A 21,522-nucleotide genomic window follows, 5' to 3' on the forward strand; every position below is an offset into this window, starting at 1 on the left:
GCGCTCGGAGACCGGCGCGACATCCGTCCCCTCGTGTGTCCACACAGATGTGCATGTAAACAGCTATGGGGCCACAGGAGGAAGTGGTTGTGTGTTTCTGGGGGGGGGTCATTCCCAAATATAAAGGGACAAATGAGCTGGGAAGTCATTCCTGAGTTTGAGTTGCAGCTGCTGATGGGACGACTTAACAGCAGTGGAAAATATATTATCTGATGCTTTTCACACATCGTTTAATGTGAATCCGTCGTTTGAGCAACGAACCTGAACATCGATCGAACACATCCCGCACATGTTCTTCTAGTGTCTGTTTCAATGGGGAGATTTGTTGTGGTTCCTCGTTGCCAGGAGCGACAGGCGTCCAAACCTGATCCGCTGCGGAAAATCTCCCGACGACGTGCGTTTGGATTCACGTTTGTCGTGTGGGGGTTGTGTGCGGCTGTGGGATGAGTGTGGGCACAGTGGGCTTGGAGGTCGGGGGGTGGGGGTGGTGGGGGGTGTAGATGGGGCAGATGTTGGGATTAAATGGGTGGAGTGGATTTGGAAGATTTAAACTGAACATAAAAAACAAAGAGGTTTTTTTTAGGGTTTGTGGTGCAGCAGCATGCGCAGTGAATCAAGGAAGCCATGATATATATATATTTATGAAGCCATATACACACACACACACACACACACACACACACATAGTGCTAAGGTGCCGTCGTGTGGAATTACAAAGGAACAATGTGCTTTTTCAGACGACTGTGGCTGCTGGGATGTTATTGCATGTGTGTGTGTGTGCGTGTGTGCGCGTGTGTGTGTGAGACCCACGATCCAGGGATGACGAGCGGGAACGTGAAACTGGAAAGTTAGGTTTCACTTAATCATCTCCTGATGCTGTGTAAACACAGAATCTGATTTGAGCTAATTGGGTTTGTAGTCAGGGTAAATAGTGTAAAAGGAGCCCGCGTGCACATTCTGCCGGATCTGTGCCACTCACGGCCACCTCCACCGCCCAGTCCAACTTTGTTCTCTGCTTTTACCGGAGGACAGAGCGTTGGAGCTTGTGCTCCCCTCAGTTCCTCTGATCTGTTGTTCTAAGAAGCCTTTCTCTCCCCTCAAAGTCGTGTCATTTTCATAATGTCCAGCTGAGTTTTTCCTGCTCGGATATTTGGGTAATTTGACAAAATGAGGGCGCAGGCGAGGGAGGGGGGAAAAGGGATGATCTATATATTTAAAGAACCTTTCAATCGATTTCCTGGCTTTGGATTTTGAGATATTTCACATTTGTGGTTATGGATCGTCTGCCCCGCTTCCTCCTTTGTCTCGCCGCTTTTGGCATTCACAGCACAGTCTTGAAAAGTTTCTGCAGTCCAGCGTCTTGTCACTCACATCTCTCCTCTCTCATCATAGTCAGTAATGTAGTCATACTGATTGCATTCTCCCGCTAATCTAATTCTTCCCTATTTCAGCCCCCTAGAGACTTCAAGTGGATTCACATCACATCCATTTCAATGACCACTCCTCCCTCCCCTTCCTCATGACAGCGCATACTAACTTTGGATTGAAAAGACCCATAAGCCTCGCCTGCCTTAACCGCTCTGATCACATTACAGCCTCCTCAAAAACAAACTGCTTCAGCTGACGGCCTCCGTTGGACTTTAGTGGTCCAACCTGAACGAGACCCCAATCAGCAATTTCATTTATTCCCACTTTATTGTCTTGTTAGTTTTCCTTGTTTTTGCTTTTTAAGATTAAAAGCTACAGAAACAAAATTGTTAAGGGGAAACTATTGGAAATATTTTTTGGGCACTTCAAATCCCATGGTGCAATTCCTGAGTTACCATGATCAATGGCTTGGCAGGTCATTGAGGTCAGAGACTGCTGACTGGACTTGTTAGGGGTCAAAGTTCATTTGAGCCAAAAAGACAGGCAAGACAAAACAAGCATTTTCTCTCTACCCTTTAAGGAAAAAAGGAAAGGGAAAATTGTGCAGCGTCTCCAAGACATAACAAATCAATCTTCCTTCTTCTAGCGAGAGATCAGAATTGATTATCTGGATGCACACAGGCCTGCATGATTTTCCAAGTTTGAAATGAAACACAAAATCTAATATTTATCCAAAAATAGAAAAAAACATCTTTTCTTCCAATAATGTTGCTGCATGTCTGTAGGTCTGTTGACTGTGTCTATAGACAATTGTAGATTTGTGAAGAGACCTTGTGAGCTTCTGCCTGTTCACTGCCGGTATGTGAAAGCCATTATTCCATCACCCACATCTAACTCGGTTTTAATTAGAAGGCAGCTGACGACAGTGTCACAACCGCACGGACGTAGAAGTGTAAACACAGAAGCAGAGTCGCTCCTAAAAGCCCCCATTTCTTCTCCCCTGTCCGTCTCGAATGGCTAAACGTAAATCACAGATAATGATCTTCGCTCGCAGCGGGAGGAGCGATGGCGACTGAGCGGAGCGTTGATATGCGAAGGCCGTGAGACGACGTCTGGACTTGTTAGGCAGCATTTTTCTAGCGATTGCTAAAATCAGTGAAAGCATTTGATGCTGAGGACCTTTAAGATGCTGCAATCCAAATAAAATCACTATAAATTGAGATAAATATTTGACTGGCAGGACGTCATTAGAGCTTCAGAGCGACCTGCTTTGTTGCCATGTCTTCTTTTATTAAGTAAAACTGCTTCTGGGCGTTTTTGTGTCCCTCTTAAAAGCGGCGTGTCCTCGTGTGCGTCGCTGTTTGCGTGTCTGCGCTGGGCGCGTGCCCGCCGCGTGCCACAGGTAGCCGTGTGCTCAGTGGAGTGTGCGCCGCTACACCTGTCCTCCCCTCGGGGAGGCGCTGTGCGTGGCCAGCTGGCAGAGCAGAGCCGGGACAGAGGATTGGACAGATTGGACGAGCGGTGGGACATCAGGACAAAGCAGGCGGCGCGGCTGAAGGTGAGGGCGAAAATAGGGGGAGTAGGAAAAGTACAGAAAGAAGTGATGCAGCAGCGGCAGCTTTGTCAGGGTTCTGGGGAGAGCTGTGATCATATATAATCAATAATAATGAAGCAGCGCTTGGCCTGTCCTTGAAGAACCATAATCCTACTTCATACTCATGTATATTTATACCAAACTCAATGGTTGAGCAGATACAAAATAAAAAAACAGTTGAGGTCAGACTCATAATCTACATCCTTAGCAGAGTAAAGTAATGTGTCTTAATATTTAGAAGTGTAGCGTGTACAAGATATCATTACACTATTACATATTACCCATCAGTCTTTGCATGTTTTCTAAAGCTCCCGTTTCCTCTTTCTCTCCCTGTTAGACTTGTTGAACGTCTGTAACTTCATCTTATCCACCTCCTGTCACTTGGGTCTAGTTAGGGTGTGTGTGTGTCCTCTATGTATAGACACATGCTCCATTCTTGTGAGGACGTTTTGTCGTCGTCCCCAGGTCCAAAGGTGGTGTGTCTCCTGCCTCCAGGCTGAAGTGTCAGACGGGAGTGAGATGTCTCTCTCTCCCTCCATATGCAGTCGTTTGCTAAAATACTGCAAGAGCGCTGCAAACAACCGAGGTGGTCGGGCACTACGCACGCGCACGCGCGCACACACATACACACACACACACACACACACACACACACACTTGTACTCACGCTGTTGCATATAGAGCATGGTTCTCATATGAATATACTGCATCTGACTCTTATCTGTCGTCATGCTTTGCTTCTTCAGCAGGGAATAAACATAAAGCTCAGGCAGCACACATACACAAACAATATCGTTTATATAAAGTATTCCTCCTCTTAGTCAGAGGTACACACATGCAAACACACACGCACACACATCCCTCCAGCTCTAGTCTATCGTCCTCATTAGGAGAGCAGTCCTTCAGTCCTGGTCTCTTGAGTGTGCTTCTATATCTTCATAGCCCTCAGGGATTCAGTTTCTCCCTCGCTCCTTCCTTCTTTCCCTTTTCTCGTTCACACTTGATATCCATAGGTCCAGTCCACCGGGAATATAGTACGACAGGATGGGAGGTGAGGCTGGAAACGGAGTGAGGGCTGAAAGTGATAGCGGGTGGAAGATGGATGTGGGCCGAGAGTAATGAAAGAGGAGAAGAGAGGGAGGAAAAGGTAGAGAAATGTAGGTGAGCGTCAGAATGCAGTGAAAGCGGTGAAGGGGTATGTAAGAAGGGCAAAGGGGGTAGAGAGCAGAAAAAAGCCGGGGTGGAGGGATGTGAGTGGGACGAAGAGAAGTGTATTATGAGTGAAGTGTCTCCGAAATGAAGTGACAGTCAGACCTCCACACACACACACACACACACACACACACACACACACACACACACACACACACACACACACACACTGGAGAAGTTGAAATTGAGTCAAGCTCAGCCCTCAGTTTGAACCGGCGGCTACACCCAACGTTCCCGTTCCCGGACACTTCGGAATTAGTTCCTGCTCTCCTCTCCCCAGAAAAGAGAAGCATGAAATTGACCAAGTCAAAGCTGCGGCCTGAGCAAAGCTGATTTCCTGCCATTGTACCAGAGGCAGCGTTTATCCAGTGTGATTGTGCTGTTGTGATCTGGGACACAGTTCGTGTTTCACCCTTGGAATTCTTCATGAGGCTCGTGTTGCATTCGCTATCGTAGCAGGAGGTTGGGAGTTAAATGAAAGCAGGCTCATTTGGGCTGATGTCATAACCAGTAGATTTAGTTTTTCCTACTTTGTAACAGAAATAGTACCTGGAAATAACAACACTTTATCGTGGGTTCACCTGTAAGTTACTCTTTATACTGTACCTTAAAAAACAGACTGTCGTCCACAATAAGAAATTAAAACCACTTGGTTAAATCTCAAATTTGACAAATAATAATTATCATTATTATCAGGTGAGTTTGTTTAGATGCTAAATGCTACAGATTGTCCATAAACACAGATGTGACGTGTGGAGGTTCCACCCAGTTCACTGCCTCTCATCAAACCTGGGAACGTACCACATGTAAAGTTCGCCTGATGGTCCGCGTGAAAGCACCGATCACGCCTCACGTATCTCATCTCGTCGTCCGCGTGCGACTGGAAGCCAGTTTCATGTTTCGTGTCTCGCTCACCTCGTTCTGGCGCGCGAAGACGTAACGACTTTACCACTGCCTTCAAAGGCCAAAGGGAGAGCGACACCCCCCGAGAGCGGCCCCGTCTGGAGGACGGGACCCGGACGGAACCACACCAACACAAACAGCACACGTCTTCAGCGCGCGCTGACGGCGGATGACAAATGAGGTGCACATGACGTACGTAATGACTATAAAGGCGAAGGCTGAACGCAGGGACTGGAGGATGAAACTGCTTTTAACAGTCCCTTTTATGGAAGGAAAAACCTACAAAAACCTAACAAACATATATATATATATATATATATATATATATATATATATATATATATATATATATATATATATATATATATATATATATATATATATATATATATATATATATATATATATATACAGTATGTATGTATGTGTTTGTTCCAGTCCACACCAGAACCCATCTGTGTTTACTTGCTGTGTATGTGGGTAAACAGAACACAGTCCCATTATCAAATATGATATTTCGCTTCGGATCCCGGCGGTTTCGCTCGGACGCGATGAAAGACGCCCCCAAACAACTTTATCTATGGTGCAGGAGAAGCCCGGCCTGTGAAATGTGGTAGTGGTTTGGGACCCGCGGGAACGCTGCACGGACGGGAACTGGAACCAGACGCGCTCAGGAGAGAAGCCGGGCTCGGAGCGGAGCGGAATGCGCCTTTAACAGCCCTGGGCTCTGTTTTGCCTTCGCCGCATTAAGGCCGCTGCTCTCGCTCACACAGACACACACGTGCTCAGAACCGCTCGGCCCGGTGTCTGCGCGCCGGGCCGCGTATGGTTTGCATTGGTTCTGCTGCTGGCTTTTGTAAACAGCGCTAACTGCTTGTGTGTGTTGGAGTCCTTGGAGATCGGGGGCTCTGGAATGAAAGGCTGCCTCTATCTCGCCGTCTCCCTCGTTGGGCTCCTCCGCTGCCCTTTGACCCGCTTTACCATGCGGGCTGTCACACGGGCGCGCTCTTGTCATGCGTGTTTGGGTAAGACCGCGACATCTGATCCCTGCAGGCCAAAAGTTACACACATTCAATGTTGTCCACTACTGTTGACTCTAAGTCACTTAAGTTTGGCCTTGGATGTTTCCTGCGTTCTCTCACCTTGAAGCCACCGTCCTCAGGCTTCATCTGAAAGTGATTGAAGTTGTTTTGGATCTTTAATATAATATAGCTTAAGTCAGGGGTGATTCATCAACTTGTTTATCTCTCCTGTAGTTCACTCATGTTATTTGTAGAGGTCTGAAGTTACAGAAGCTGGAAAACAGTATAAAGGTGCGTTTTGAGTTTTCTGAAGCGCCTCTAATGTTGCGTGACTGTGACTTTGTGCAGCCAATTCTGTTTGTAGAAATCATGTTTTTCTTATACTGAAGATATACAGTCACATTGTTTGTTGGGAAAAACACTAAACACTTCCAGACTGAGTATTAATACACAAAGTGCAGTTTAAGCTTTAGAGAGAAGACAGATCACAAACGTCAGTGGGTCTGTTTTTTTTATCCATTATTATTTTGTCATGTTTTTGTATTTGTATTGATATATGAACCGCAGTTGTCATCCAAGTTCCCCTCATAGGAACAATAAAGACTATAACTGGAAGATGATACGACTAAGCAGAAACAAACACACATACAAAGATTAAGCGGATCCACAAGTCGACAGCGTGGCTCTTCCTTCAGCAGATTCAACGAGTTCAATGGAAATGAATCAGGCTGAGGTGAAGTTTCAGACGCAAACACACACATCTTGTCCACATTAGGACTGTAATCATAGCCGCTCCTGCCCCCCCCCCTCAGGAAGTGAGGTCAGCAGAGAGACGGTGTGTTTGTGTCTGTGTGTGTTTTGATGTGCCCCCCCCCCCCAGTGTCTGCTTTCTCCAGCAGATTAGGTTCCAGCCGTCGCTGAGTCCCGCTAATTAATGTCACAACCTGCTCGCCGTGTCACTGCCAGTTCACTACACACGGCTTTGCACCTCCACACACACGTCTTCCTCTCACCTGTCACCGCCAATGCCGCTCGTTTGCTCCCGACTTTTGGGCTTTGGTGATTTCCCCCTCGTCGTGTCACTCTATCCTCCCACTCCACCAGCGCCGTTCCCTCTGCAGCTCCTCCGCCGCTGTCCTTTTTCACCTGCCTGTCACTACTAATTCCCCACATCTTTCTTTCCGTCCCCTCCCGCCTGTCTTTCAGTCAGTGCCCCTTCTTCCTCTGCCCCCTTTGCTTTACTTCCCATATGCTGCTGCAAAAAACATTCCTGTTTCTTTCATCATCACATCTGCACCACATGCCATCGTTTCCCAATGATTCACTCTTATCTCATCGCATAAAAGATGCAACAGCCCCACAACAAACTCAACAAGCACAGATTTTACACGTCGTGTTTGGACTGATTAATCAATATGACCTTGTAAAATAATGTGTTCACTATTCATCAAGTTTGAGAAAATAACCCTCAACTTGTTGCGGTAATGTCATTCGAGCTTTTTCAGCGTTGCCTTGGAGACCTGTGGTAACAGCCTGACCCGTTTGAACGCAGGTTGCAGCGGCGGTCGCTGCACGTGTGGATGTGACCTCGTATTTAACCACATCATTCCCTCCCGCTGGCGATCAATAAGTCCTCATTTGTCCAGCCGCTCGGACAACCTCGCTAAACCGCCCATTTTGTGCAGACTGTGTGAGTGTGTCATTGTGTGTATGTTGATGTAAGTGTGTGTGTGTGTGTGTGTGTGTGTGTGTGTGTGTGTATGTTGATGTTAGTGTGTGTGTGTGTGTGTGTGTGTGTGTGTGTGTGTGTGTGTGTGTGTGTGTGTGTGTGTGTGTGTGTGTGTGTGTGTGTGTGTGTGGTTAGCGCTATCATTAGCCTCAGTGATTGACAGTGTCCTCCCATTCCACCGCCCCTCGCCCTCCTTATTGACCCTCCTGTCGGCGGCTTGTCACCACAACTTCCTCATGTCATCAATAGCAGGACTTTATCTAGATGGACAGTCCCAAACCCCCCCATCATGTGTGGCTTATCTCATACTGTATCTATAGAAGGTGAGTTAGGTGTGGGAGGTGAAGAAAGACCTGTGTGTAGACAGTCAGAGGTTAAGAGCTGCGCCTGCTCACTGGTTAAAACAGAATCCAGCATTTTATCCTCAGTGGGGAACTCAAACCGCCTGTTTGGGCTCCGCTAATGGCTCGAACCGTGGATGTGCGATTTGCACCAGATTCAGACTGAAGTGTTGTGTCTAGCTGATGCATACGCTGGTGATATAAGGCAGTTTTAACGCTGACATATGTGTCTCTGTATCCTTTTAGATAAACTTCTACCCTGGGAGAGATTGTTGTGGACAGTCCTGCATTGGGACACATGTCGCCCACAGACAGCATGTCACAACAACCGCAAACCGTAGCGATTGGCTCCAGCTTGTCCCCGGCTCTGCTCAGATCATCGGCTTCGTGCCGGGAGTTTCCTGGGAGAAATCGGCTTCACTTAGTGTCTTCAGAGACGCAGGAGAAACGGCAAACCGCCGTGACTGAAGCGACGCAGCACAACACTCCGCTTTCATCATCAAAGGGTCCGAGCGGGGCCTCGGAGTGGCCGAAGCCTAGCGACGGCTCACGGCCGCGCGGAGGTGGAATCAAAGCGGGGTCGGAACCGCCGCGGTGCGGCCGGTTCGACCCGCGAAGCGGCCGGTTCGACCCGCGACACGGGTGCAGATCAGACGTCAGCGGCGTCAGGATCGGGTTCTGTCTGAACCTCAGTGTTTGACACGAGCGCTGAGACTGTCTATCGCTCCCCTTCTGTCGCTTTTATCTGCCGTTTGAATATTTGCTTCGGCGAGAAGAGAGACGAGGATGAGGGGGGGTGTGATGTAAGAAAGGTTAAGAGGCATCGCAAGGAGAGTGAAGAGGAGACGAAGGGAGAGAAAGTGAGATGAGACGGGAGAGTGACAGATGGGCCCAAAGAAGAGAGGGCTGCTGGGTTCAGCACTGCGGCACAGCTCAGCATATGACAGCTTTACAGTGGGCTCCGTGTGTGTGTGTGTGTGTGTGTGTGTGTGTGTGTGTGTGTGTGTGTGTGTGTGTGTGTGTGTGCGCAGCCCGGCCCAGCCCGGCCCGTGGTGTGTGTACGCACATGCTCGCGTCCGTGCCTTGGCGCCGCGCCACTGTTTACCTACGGCGCTTTCTGTGTGTTGAACACAGCCAGAGGGACAGCTCCACCTGCTCCGCTTCCCTCCGCCTCGCGCTCCCCAGCAGCTCCACTCATCCATCGCTGTGTTGACTTAAGCAGTGGTAAATCAGTGTGTGTGTGTGTGTGTGTTAGCACATGTTGCCTTAGCGCTCGGCACATTTCTCACCCGTCTTAAACGCAGCGATATTTGTTTACACATGTTGCCGCAATCATTTGATCGCCGCCGCGTCTTTTCCGATACGTCGGCCCTCCCAGAATGCAACGCTCCTCAGAAATAGGCCGCTCTTTGATGAGCGCTACGCCGTAAAACACAGCCGCTCCGGCCCCCTCTGGTCGTCTTCCTCACCGCCAGTCGTAATTTCTGCACTTCCTGCCTCTCGGCGTTGGCTGTGATCTGTGGGGCCGAGGTGAGAGGTCGCGGGGACCAGGTGTGCCGCGTGCTCCGCTACCTTTGTGCGTCCTGCTGTTAATCTGGCGCGGCGCGGGCACATTTTGTTCTATTGTTCCCTCCGTGACTTAGGTGCGATGCAAAGCGGCTTCTGCCCGGCTGCCAGGACTTTACAAAATGATTTGGATCGGGTTTTGTTGGCAATTAGCACTTTGGGTCTGGCATAGACAACGGTGTGTGTAGAATCAGTGTCAGCACGAAGCAAAGCTTTTAGAAAAGTTAAACTTCACAGAGTGAAACAGAGTTACAGGCAACATTTAGATTCTCAATAAAACATGTCTCTATTTGCTATTGATCAGGTACAAGCCTGTTCTACAATAAAGTCTAGCTGCCAGTGGCACTTTCTCACAAATGCGTTATTATAGGCTCATCGTTTCTGCATTTATTAATTGTTTTGCTTCCTTGAAGTATATTGATCTTCTGTTTCTACTCAGGCTCAAGGCTGAGGCAGATTTGGTTAAACATCAGTGAATCAGGTCTTCAGTTATTTCTGTGTGAGCAGTGTAATCTTCATTCTGTTCTGTGTCTGTTGTTTGTCTGTTGCGCTCCTTGTGATTCAGGTCCTTCCAGTTTGACTGAGTCTCAGATTTAGCAAACGCTCTATTGACATTGGCATAAAGTCGATACAGAGACGGATGGTGCAGTGGACTTTATGTAAAACCCGTTAACTTGGCCTGACCTCCAATAAATAAGTCTTTATGTTACTTTAAATATGTTTGTACAGAGTCACTGATGCTTGTCGTTGTTTTATTTCTAAGAAACATACTTAAAATACCAAATAGATTTTTGTAAACTACTGAATTACATTTACTGGGGTGATATTGTGTCACAAAGTGTATAAATGTATTTTATGAATTGTTCATGGATGAATTAAAGACAGAAGTTTATAAACTGTGACAATTTACTTCATAAAGAAAAGACTTTGTCAAGTCTGGTTAGATATAAACCCTGCTCCTTGGTTCATGTACTGTATCTGCAGGCTTTTGTACCTGAACCTCTCCATGTAAAGCATCTGTAGCGGCGCCGGGGCCTCGCTGTGATAGATGTCAGAGAGGCGTTTTACTGCTGTAAGGTCAGAGCGGTGCCTCTGGTTTGGAAGAGACAGGCAGAGGCCAGCGGAGGCGATGCGCTCTGCTTCAAAATGGGAGCTGAGGATGTGACTGTCACACACGGCTGATCCGGATTCAGAGCGCGCATTGTGTCGGCTCATATGCATGCGGGACACACGCTGGCAAAAACACACACGTCGTGGGCCCGCGGCTTGTTTGCAGAGCGGCAACCTAAACACGCAGCTTTAATTCACAGCTGATCGGCCTTTGACAAAGGAGCAGGGCATTTAGGGCCCATGGCTCCTATTTAAAGCGCTGAGGTGGATCACAAGCGGGTCGAGCAGGGCTCTGTAAAACCAGGCACGGATTTCACAAGGGCTGTGGGGAAACACTGGATCAATGTCAACGGGAAGTTGATTTTACATTGTGTAAAGGCTGGGGACATGTTCTTATGCATGAAATCCATCATGGGAGCGTCAATATCTCAGATCAGGAAGAAGAGAGGAGGAGAAAGAAACAGGGATGAGACCAGAGATGGATGAACATACAGCTGACGTAGGGATGGGAGAAATAGAGAGACGGTATGTGAGACATTTGGAAAGAGTCGTCTGCATGTGTCTGCATCTTGTGGCCTGTAACTTACCATTTGTCATGAGTCAGGAATGAAAGGGGGGCAGCAGTGGAAACCACAAGCGATCTCTTTTCTCCTTCATTCAATTTGTGCTGTCATCTCGTTTCTCTTCCTTCTGGTTCCACTTTGTCTGTTTAGACTGTGTGTGCGTGCGTGCTTGTGCGTTTTGTGTGTGTGTGTGTGTGTGTAGGCCTTACCTCCCAGATGCATCTGCAGCGCTGCAGCATATTTATGATTTGTGTGTTGTTGCATGTGGAAACGTTTGCTGCTCTTCACAAATACACAGTGGCATGTTTTCAATGTTTTCAGTGTTGTGTGTTTATTTCATGGAGGTACACGTGTTGTAGTAACGCACCTGGGACGATAGTGATGTATATCTGTGAGCATCATTCACTGGCAAAGGTTTTACCTAGAAATTATTAGCTGAGGGATTTCATCCTTGCGGAATGTTTCATGTTAGTTCAGCCAAAAACTGCCTTTTCTTTGAAGAAAATAATGAGTATTTCTAAACACACTATGGATCAGGTTTAAGTCTCTGCTGAGGTTTGACCTTCTTCATTTGATTGATAAACCTTGGGAGGTAAAATTCAGTAAATGTGTCTAATGTTTGCTAAATAATAGTTAAGACATAATTTATCTATTCACATCCATGAACAGTCTGAATTCACAGAACAAAGCCCAACACAATTCATTCTTTCAAACATATTCCAATGTAATTATGACTTCCATGCTGGATCCCCTTTAACCCACTTTCAGATCTGCTGAAAGCTAAATTCCCATTTCTCCTACAGGGCTCTAGTCTCACATGTCAGCATTATTCTGTGCGAACTTCAGCTCGCCACGTTTCCCCCTTGTTCCACTTAACCCATCTCAATTAATCCAGGAAGTCCCACTGAGATAAAGAATCTGCCCCATCTCAGCAGCCAATTGTCACTCTCCTGACAAACTCACTCACCTGGTTGGCTAGATTGCAATCAGTGCGAGTTGATTGAAAGGCAAGGACACAAAAGGACAAAGGCAAAATCACTTAGACAGCCTATTAGGCCTGGAATGGGGTGCCCATTGGCAGCAATACAGTAGGCACTGATAACCTGCTGCTGATAAGGAGCAGGTAGAAAAAGTTCTGGTCTCAGGGGAGCTATCAGGACGAGAAGGTGGAGGAGGAAGTGCTCCTGAATCACATATATATGATAAGTGAAAGTTGGTGTGATTCTCCAAAAATATCACCTGATTTAGATTTTAGATTTACACAGATGTAGAGTGTGTGTGTGTGTGTGTGTGGGGGGGGGGGGGTGTTTGGCTGCTTGTTTCCTAATGGCTGTGGTCCTTAGATTACCACCAGCTGATTCCCCTTCAGTACAATACAGTCAGCTCAACCAAACCCCAGCAGGGTCGGAGCTATGGAGGATTACAGTCCAGCCTCTGGGCCTCCTATTTTAGTGTAGAGGGTGGGAACTCTCTAACACCCTGCTAATCCCACACTGAACCGCTACACTGCAACGTTGTGTATGTGAGCATGTGTTTTGTGTGTAACGGAGGAAACGGGGCTCAGTCAGTGGCTTAAAAATATCCAGCCTGGTCCATCAGCAGTCGGGTGGAGGTGAACTGGGTGTGTTAACGGATGGAGCAATCAGAGGGTCGTGTGTGTGTGTGTGTGTGTGTGTGTGTGTGTGTGTGTGTGTGTGTGTGTGTGTGTGTGTGTGTGTGTGTGTGTGTGTGAGTGTGTGTGTGTGTGTGGATTCACCCACAGTTTGATTCGCTATAGCGCTAGTTTAAACGCTCTCCATCTCCCCAGGATCCGGGAGGAGACGGAGGTGGGATTGTTTGCGTTGCCAAATGCACAGTGCTTTGTGCTACTGACGTCTGTCGCCATTGTTTTAAGTCTTTGCATATGGCTTTTGCGAGGAGTTAAACACAGCCGTGTCTAATGATGCTTTCATGTCTCGCCTGTCTCTCTCCACCGGCCGCGGCCTCCGTCCTGCTCTCCCTTAATAAAGAGAATGGAGCAATATGCATCAGACATCAAACAACATCAAAGGCCGCACAGTGTTTACCTCCGACGCTCTCTCCTCTTCCTGCTCTTTATAGTTTTCCCTTTGCACATGCATTACCTGCCTGCAGACAGCGTTTGATGTGCAGCATCAGCAAACAGGGCGCAGGTACCTGAGAGTTTTCATTTGCAACCTGGGACAAAGCTCGCGACTAATTCTGCTAGTCGCTATTAATGACGACCCCTTCGCACTGGGCTGGTATCTGTATAGAAGTCTTCATTAGAACCTGCATCCAGGAGCGAACTAGTCCAGATGTGAAGAAACATCTGACGCTGTCTGATCTCATCAGATTGGTCTGTTTACCTTCAACATGTCCTTCAACACTAACGCACAGTAACTGATAATATGTCCAGTCATTGCGCATCTGAGTGGATGTGATCTGCTGTCGACCAAACGCTGCGTCCTGACATGGACAGGGGTCGTTCTGAGGTCAGCGGCCGATTCCTGAGGTCTTCATGGGATCAAAGAACGCGGAGGGAGGCTGTTTTTCAGGAGGCCGGCGCTGACGGAGGCGTGTGCGTGCGTGTGTGACTGTGATGGAGCGGGGCGTCCCGTCCTCCTCAAAGGACCTGTGACTGCGGGCTCCCATCCATCACCCGCTTCCACCGCATTCCTCCGTCCGTCAGCCCGGCCCGCGTCCGTCCTGCAGCACCCGTGTTCATTCTTAATGCTGAACTGTGTAAAGCGGCCGGCCGCTCCTCGCTCCTCGGCCCGGTTCTGATTCATGAGCGCTCTGACAGCAGGTATGTTTGCCTAACAGTTACCTATCAAGGAGAACTCCCAACTCCCATCTCTTTATTTCCTTGTGGGCTTTTTACACAGCCCCAAGTGTCAACTCCAATGACCCCCTTTTTAAGGAACACTCCACCGAACAGCGTCTTGCAGACCACACTCTCACACGCCTCCACCCGTGTGCCAAATCTCACACAAATGCATTTATGTGACTGATTCGGGACACCGGAGAGGATTTCCCTGTTGAAAAAGTCCTGCCAGTGCTGTGAGGTTTCATTTTGGTTCAGTGAGAGGCTGGTGTTGCCGTCCTACACGTGTACCATGTGACATATGATGCTGCTTTTCCTATATACAGTATACCGTTCACAGCATGACTCTGTCCTAGCTCTATCACGCTGATCAAACTGAAGGTTAGATTTGAAATCCGCCGCCCTCTGTTTGTTTTGCTTCTCCTTGCTTTCCCGTGTCTGTTTTGAACATCTACAAACCTACGAGTTAGTTTTTTCCCCAAACCCTCAGCGTGAAACAACCGCTGAGCATTAGCCCTGCAGAGTTCGCTTGCTAGGTAGGAACCAAAGAGCAGCGGGGGGGAGGCTGAAAAACATCAGCGTAACGTTAGAACCGGATTCAGGCTAGAACTGTTTTTCATTGGAAAAGGAAGACAGGGAAGGAGGAGGGGGGAGGCAGGAACGGGGTGAAGACATGTTGGGAGCGGTGTTGTTTGAAAGGAGGGAGATGTAAGGACACGGAGTCATCCTGCAGACGCGTTGCCAGGTTTGAGACGTCTTTGAATCGTGATCATGAAGCTCTGACGGGCTTCAGAGCACGTTTGGTTGAGTGTGTTGATGCAGGTTTGACAGCATGTCCAGATCCCAAACAGGTGGGAGCTGCACCTCCAGTTATGGAGTTATGGGAACCGATGCGTCCCGCGTGTTTTGACATTCGCACCAGGCTGAAGGTCTGTTTGGTGCCGATTCTGATTTGATCCGTTTAGTTTAGTGTAATTTGTTTGTGCGACGTGTTGGCAGCGTTTTTCAAATATGGTGCAAAGTTTCACGAATTGAACGGACTCTTCCCTTTTTACGCTCACTGAGGTCAAATAACAAGATTTAACAGGAAACATCCAGTGAAGGCTTGAACCCGATGACCCTGGAACATAATAAGTTGGTCAACAGTTATTTCCTGGACTTTTTTTCCAGTTTAATCAGAACTAGTCAACGGAGCGAAGCAAACCCGTCGCACGCGTCTGTGCAGCTGCGTACAGGAGGTGCCGGATCCGCTCAGAGTCCGAATGAAGTCGTTTATATGCAGCGCACATTAAGCAGGAGGAGTCCAAAATGACCCGAGGTCATGACCCTAGATGAGCACAAGTAAAGAAAAGAGAGGTGGAACACCAGTTACCTGCAGGAGGAGTTGTGCGTCCACACACTCACACCCCCAGTGTGTGCTCAGTATCAGTGACCTCTATCACCGCTGGCATCTTTCCCTCCCACTTCACGCGGCCACCTGAGCCGCCTTTAGCCCCGCCCACCTGTCCCAGCTCCTCACTCAGTCACCTGCCAATCAGCATCTCAATAGCTGTCACTCACGTCGCCCCCCCCCCCCCCTCTCCCTCCTCCATCCCTGATCAGACCCCCCTTTGTTTCAGCTGTTTATCACTGACTGCTGTTGTTTTTCGATTTCATGGCTATTTCTCCCCCGTAATCAATTTGCACAACACGGCCATTACTTATTATTATTTGCAATTGTCTGGGAATCCAATAATCATTTTCATTCTTTTTCTGCTTGGTAATTGAAGCAGTGAAGTGTGTGGCCTTCTGTGGAGTCGTCTCTATTTGCATGTCTCTCCGTGCGCAGTGTGTGCGGCGCTGGAGCTGTGCACAGCTTGAAGCCGGTAGTCAATAGAACAGCACATTAATTACACTTGATACCTAGACAACAAGGAGCACACTCACGCAGTGGAATACGCACCTGTACTGGACGGTCACACAATAGCCGTAACACACAGACACGCACCAGGACGCAGGCTCTCAGCATTTTAATTAAAAGCCCAAACTCCTAAATGTGGTAAAAGTGACACACGGGGACAGACACGGTATTTACGAACCAATGAATCACATTGAAGACTAATAAATCACACTTTTCACATTTAATACAGGATTCTGTGACAAAATATGACAACTTTTTCTGTCAGCTTTTCATTTCCTAATGGTTCAGCCCGTGCTTCTTTTATCCCTTTTTCCTCCTTGTCGGGTCCCATCGCCGTCCTCATCGATCCTGAGCTTTCTCCTGCCTGAAACTCCTAAATTTCCTGCCAACGATACGTCTTCTCGCTCTTTTGCTCTGTCCTTTGTCCTTTGTTTTCTTTGTTTCTTCACTTCCTCGACCCCCCCCCCCCCCCCCCCCCCCCCCCCCCCCAACACACACACACACACACGCACACACTTTCCCTCCTCATTGGGAATTGGAGGTAATTTGGAGCGATGTAGGTTAATGACAGCGGAGACTTGCGTCGGCCACACTCGCCCGCTGTCTGGGATTCCAGACTAGGACGTCCGACATCCTCCACTCCTGAGCTCTGATCCACTTCAAATGATCTTCACATTATTTTAAGTCGCCCAACCTGTGACTGAGCATGGTTTCATATTCCCTCTCCGGCAGGTGAGCTGTGCTCAGCGGGCTGTCGACGCTCCTCGGCCCATCTGTCAGTACCTCATGCAGCCACGCATCAATCACAGAGCGCTTCCCTCCAGCTGATTCCCCCTCAGTCGCCCCAAACATCCTTCACTTCTCACACAGTTGTTTGTTCTTGTTCACTTTGCTCCCTTTGTCTAATTGGCTTCTTAAGATGCCCCAGTGATTAAAAATGTCCCTCGTGGCTGCAGAGCAGGCAGCAGCTAAAGCATCTCCCGCTGAGCTGTGACAGGCTACTGTTTACCAAAACTCTCTCTCTCCTCACCCCCCACCCCTCTGTTATCTTTGCTTTCTTTCCCTGTGATTCTCGTATACAAAAGGCGAGGGGGGGGGGGCCCTAAGGCAAACAGAGGCCCAGACAGCAGGACAGAGGCCCATTGATGACCAATGTATTGACAGGGATGCTGACAGACACCTCCAACGGACAGGAAGACAAAAAGCCAGAAAGGAAATGAGGAGAAAAGATGAGCTGCGTGGGCGTCAGTTCACCGAACCCTGAGCTCAGGCAAAGCACCTGCAGTCACCACAACATCTGAACACATTTACATGCAGACCAAGTTTCTGGAAACACACTAGTCATCAGTCTGTGGGGAATATTAGCTCTAAGTTTAGCCTCGCAAAGCCAGCTCAAATCTTCCTCTGCGAGATATTAGGCTGGAAGAAACAAACATCCAGCGAGAACAGATTGAGCCCAGAAGGCGAGAAGTGTGGAGCTCGGCTTGTGTCGCGGCTTCTCTGATCTCCCAATTCATGCACATCAATTTATTTAAATGAAGTATCACGGTACTTTATTGACACCTCTCTCATTAAATTTGCTCTGATGATGGATGCACTGCATTGAAATGTGGTTCCCGCGTGAGATCAGTAAGAACTGCCCGCTGGGACCCTGCACGTTAGCATAGAGCACGACTGAAGGCTCTGCTAGGACTCATTAACAAGGGCCTTGGCTTGTTTTTCCAGTAACGCCTGACCACAAACTTTAGACCTTCATGTTTTGGGACGAATACATGTGTTTGAATCTCCAAAGACTCCCGCAGATTTCTTTTTTCTACCGGAGCCAAAAGCGACCTGGTATCAATGTGATCTTGGAACTGCCAATCGTTTCATTCTCCGTCATTGTCATGCATGCAAACGCGTCTCATTGTGTTCACGCTGAGCCACACACACACCACAGGTGGTTGGAAAGGGAAGGGTTGATCCACAGCAGATATCTGCAGTTTCATAGTTTAAGTGCAATGCTATTTCACCATTTCTGGCCCAAGGCAAATTTGAAGCTTATTACAGTATCTGTTCAGCAATTAGCAGGCAATCTGCTCATTATCAAGCCAATTATCCTGCACTAATAGCATGCTTAATCAATCTCATTTTATCAATTATTACCGTTTAAAGAGGTGAGCGCCGCATAATGACGCGGTAATTTGAAGTCAGAAAGAGGCGAGGAGATAAGAACGAAGTTGTTTAGGCTGCGGACGCCATGCGTGCGCGTTCTGTCTGCGCGCGGCGTGGGACCGCTGGCGCCGTGACGTGGACGTGTGTTTGAGGCCCGTGAGCTGGCAGCTGCTCTGAGTGCAACATTGTCCTGTGGGAGATAAGAGGACCGGGCCGCGGTCACAACTGTAGGACTTATCAAAAGGGCCCACGCACCATTACACAGCTATTCTGACAGCCTAAAACCCACCATTACACAGTCCAGCGCACGCGCGCGCACACACACACACACACACACACACACACACACACACACACACACACACACACACACACACGCACGCACGCGCGCGCACACACACACACACACACACACACACACACACACACACACACACAGGCACACAAGGCGTATAGACTCACGCGTCCCATATGGGCCCGCGCTTCACCAGATCCGCTCGTGCATCCACACAGACGGATTCTATACGGCCGCACAACCCATATGGGCGCACGCATGACTAGACACAAACGCCTGCAGACACACAGACTAACAAAAACACACTGGGTAATAGCAGACGCCCTGTTCTCCTTTCCAAACCACAGTCATTTCTACAATAACCCCCTTCCAAGTAATCTCTGTGTTTTCCTCACGCACATAATAGCGCACTGGCTACACACGTGATCACACACACACACACACACACGCGCTTTCCTCATCATTGCCCATGGATGCCCGGCCGGGACGCCCTGCAGGGGGCACGGAGGACAGGCTATCATTTTCAGAGAGGCGCCCATTGGCCCGTGGAGTCCTCGCCCCACAGGACGGGCTATGCGTGTCTTTGTGTCACGGCGAGGGAGAGGGCCTTGGGTCGAGGGGCATTAATTACCTGCGTGGCTTTCCTGCTGTGGGAGGCACAAAGGTTGCCCCCGCCGAGGGGCTAATTATCAGGAAAAGAGCTTTTTAATTTACCGCTGTCTGCTGCCATTCCAGGGAGGAAGAGAACCATGTCAGTCAGCAATGCTGTGTGTGTGTGTGTGTGTGTGTGTGTGTGTGTGTGTGTGTGTGTGTGTGTGTGTGTGTGTGTGTGTGTGTGTGTGTGTGTGTGTGTGTGTGTGTGTGTGTGTGTGGGAGCACAGCCATCTCACACAGGTGGCCCCTCAATCTGACCCCGTGACCTCTGAGGACCTACAGTTTAACTGAAGCCCTGCTATTTCCATGATGCTTCCAACTGTCAGTAACCTGAGGTGGTGGTGGTGGTGGGGGGTCTGCTGTCACACTAGATGATGTAATACTTAACGGGAGCCCCCAGATTTGTTATCTTTATGAGAACTTACTCTAGTCTTCTGTTAGTGCTCAGTGTCTATTAAATGAAATAACTAGAATAATAAATAAATAGATGAAGGAGGTGGAGGATAAGCTCCAGCTTGACATTTGCAAGTACCGACGTCTGAAGCTATTTTTCCTGTAATTACGGGGTCGGACTGTGTCTCTTTCCTGGGACAGTAAGTCCACTACTGTTGGCTCAGTCACCCGTTCCCTCTGACGCCTGACCTCTCCCCTTCCCACACCAGTTCTTTCACCGTGCGCCGCTGCAGCTGCACCCACACAGCGAGGGGGGGGGGGTCCACTCGGCGCCGGTCCCGTGAGCTTCTCCTGTGTTTGTTGTTCTGTCAGGTCGTCGGCTCCCGCTCTGCCTCCCTGCAGACTGTCAGCTCCCGCTCCGCCTGCAAAAGACCCGACCAGTCGCTCACCAGCCTCCCAATGCACCCCCTAGACTGCAAACCAGCATGAGGTCCCAGTTCCCTTGACACGCAGTGATCTCTCAATTTGAGGGGAAGTAATCCATTTAGCTTGTGCACGAGGCCTCCATTTTGGTGCCTTTATCACAACATTTGCACCCCCCCCCCCCCACCCCCCTCCCGCCCGCCTGCGTCGCAGCGTCTCATGATTTCTGCCGCCGTGGGTTTAAGAGGGCTGAACCGATCAGCGCACGGCTGCTTTGGTCTTTTTAGCCCGGCTTGTGAATAAGCCCGGTCCATTTCTGTTACGTGCTCTGACATCTGCTGGATTTGGTTGTTATTTCTGGAATGTGCATAATCTGCTCCGAATATGATATTCAAATGAGGGATTGTTGCAGCCTGGTCGCAGCACGTATTTCTCGTTTGCCAGATGTCTCGTTTTGCACATGTTGTTTGTGTTTCATCAATTTCGAGACAGTCGCCAGATAAATTAACAACAATCAGGAAAATAGGTCATTTGACTTTGCCTTTCACAGGAAACCCACCGTACCTGGTTAAGACTAGGAGCAAAGATGGCAGCAACAGTTCAAACGTGTTCAGAACATTATGCTTCTCTGTTTCATCCCACATTAAAGTCAAAGGTTTATTTAAGCTGTTCGGCTCAGTCGGTGTTTGTTGGTCTTTCTTCAGATTCAGCAAGTTACAAATGTATTATTTGTCTTGTAAACAGAAGATAAAAATGAAATGCAGCAGAAGCGAAAATCATTTTTGTAAAACTTCCAACACTAAAAATAAACAGACAAACAAAAGATCTCCAATATCATCATAACGTTGCAGATTAAAAAACTCAGGGTTGTGTTTATTCTGTTAAATGCCTCTCTTTTGATAAGACTATTCTATTACCTGTCTGTCCTCCCATGCTTACAGCCTGTATCCACTCCACTGATACCGCATGCTCTTTTTCTACCGTTCAATCCCAGGTGTTTGACAGGTACAGTCAAAACTTGGGTACTCGCTGTTCCTGCAGTGTAAGTAATTCAGAGGAGACCTTCGAGTTCAGCAGAGTAGAAATAACATTTACTGTCAGGAAACAGAGCCACAGAAAAATCCCTCCCTGAAATGAGGGCGACTGCCCGGCCCCGGCCTCTGCGGCGAAACTAACCGGCTCAAGGTGTCAAGCTAGGAGGTCACGACACACGCACACAATGGGACAGATACACATGCGGTCCGGAGACGGGCCGCTGTTGCCATGGCAACAACCTGCCAAATCCCGTGAGTGAGACGTATTTAAATGGAAATGTGTCCGCTCCCCTCTGCCCGCGCGCATCCAGCTCCGTTTCAGGCGCCACCATCTCCCCCACTGCCCCTCACCCCCCACCCCTTCGGCCGCTCACCCCCTGTCTCGGTGCGTTTGGCCACGGATGGTCGCACTGCAAGGACAGCGCCGCACAGCCCAG

At 48.7% G+C, this 21,522-nt stretch overlaps 1 long non-coding RNA gene across 4 annotated transcripts in view; it reads left to right on the forward strand.

Annotated features, from left to right (window-relative positions):
- Positions 1 to 11,776, forward strand: part of LOC114867531 (uncharacterized) — a 92,209-nt gene extending 80,433 nt beyond the window's left edge. For 3 of the 4 annotated variants that reach the window (XR_003787881.3, XR_003787882.3, XR_008696486.1), the window contains one exon: positions 8,416 to 11,774. This is a non-coding gene — a long non-coding RNA (uncharacterized LOC114867531). Of the gene's footprint in view, positions 1 to 8,415 lie in introns of all 4 variants that reach the window. The other variant, XR_008696487.1, reaches the window with a different exon arrangement.
- The last annotated feature ends 9,746 nt before the right edge of the window (positions 11,777 to 21,522 follow it).

This window comes from Betta splendens, chromosome 13 (assembly GCF_900634795.4).
Source record: "Betta splendens chromosome 13, fBetSpl5.4, whole genome shotgun sequence".
NCBI classification, from domain to species: Eukaryota; Metazoa; Chordata; class Actinopteri; order Anabantiformes; family Osphronemidae; genus Betta; species Betta splendens.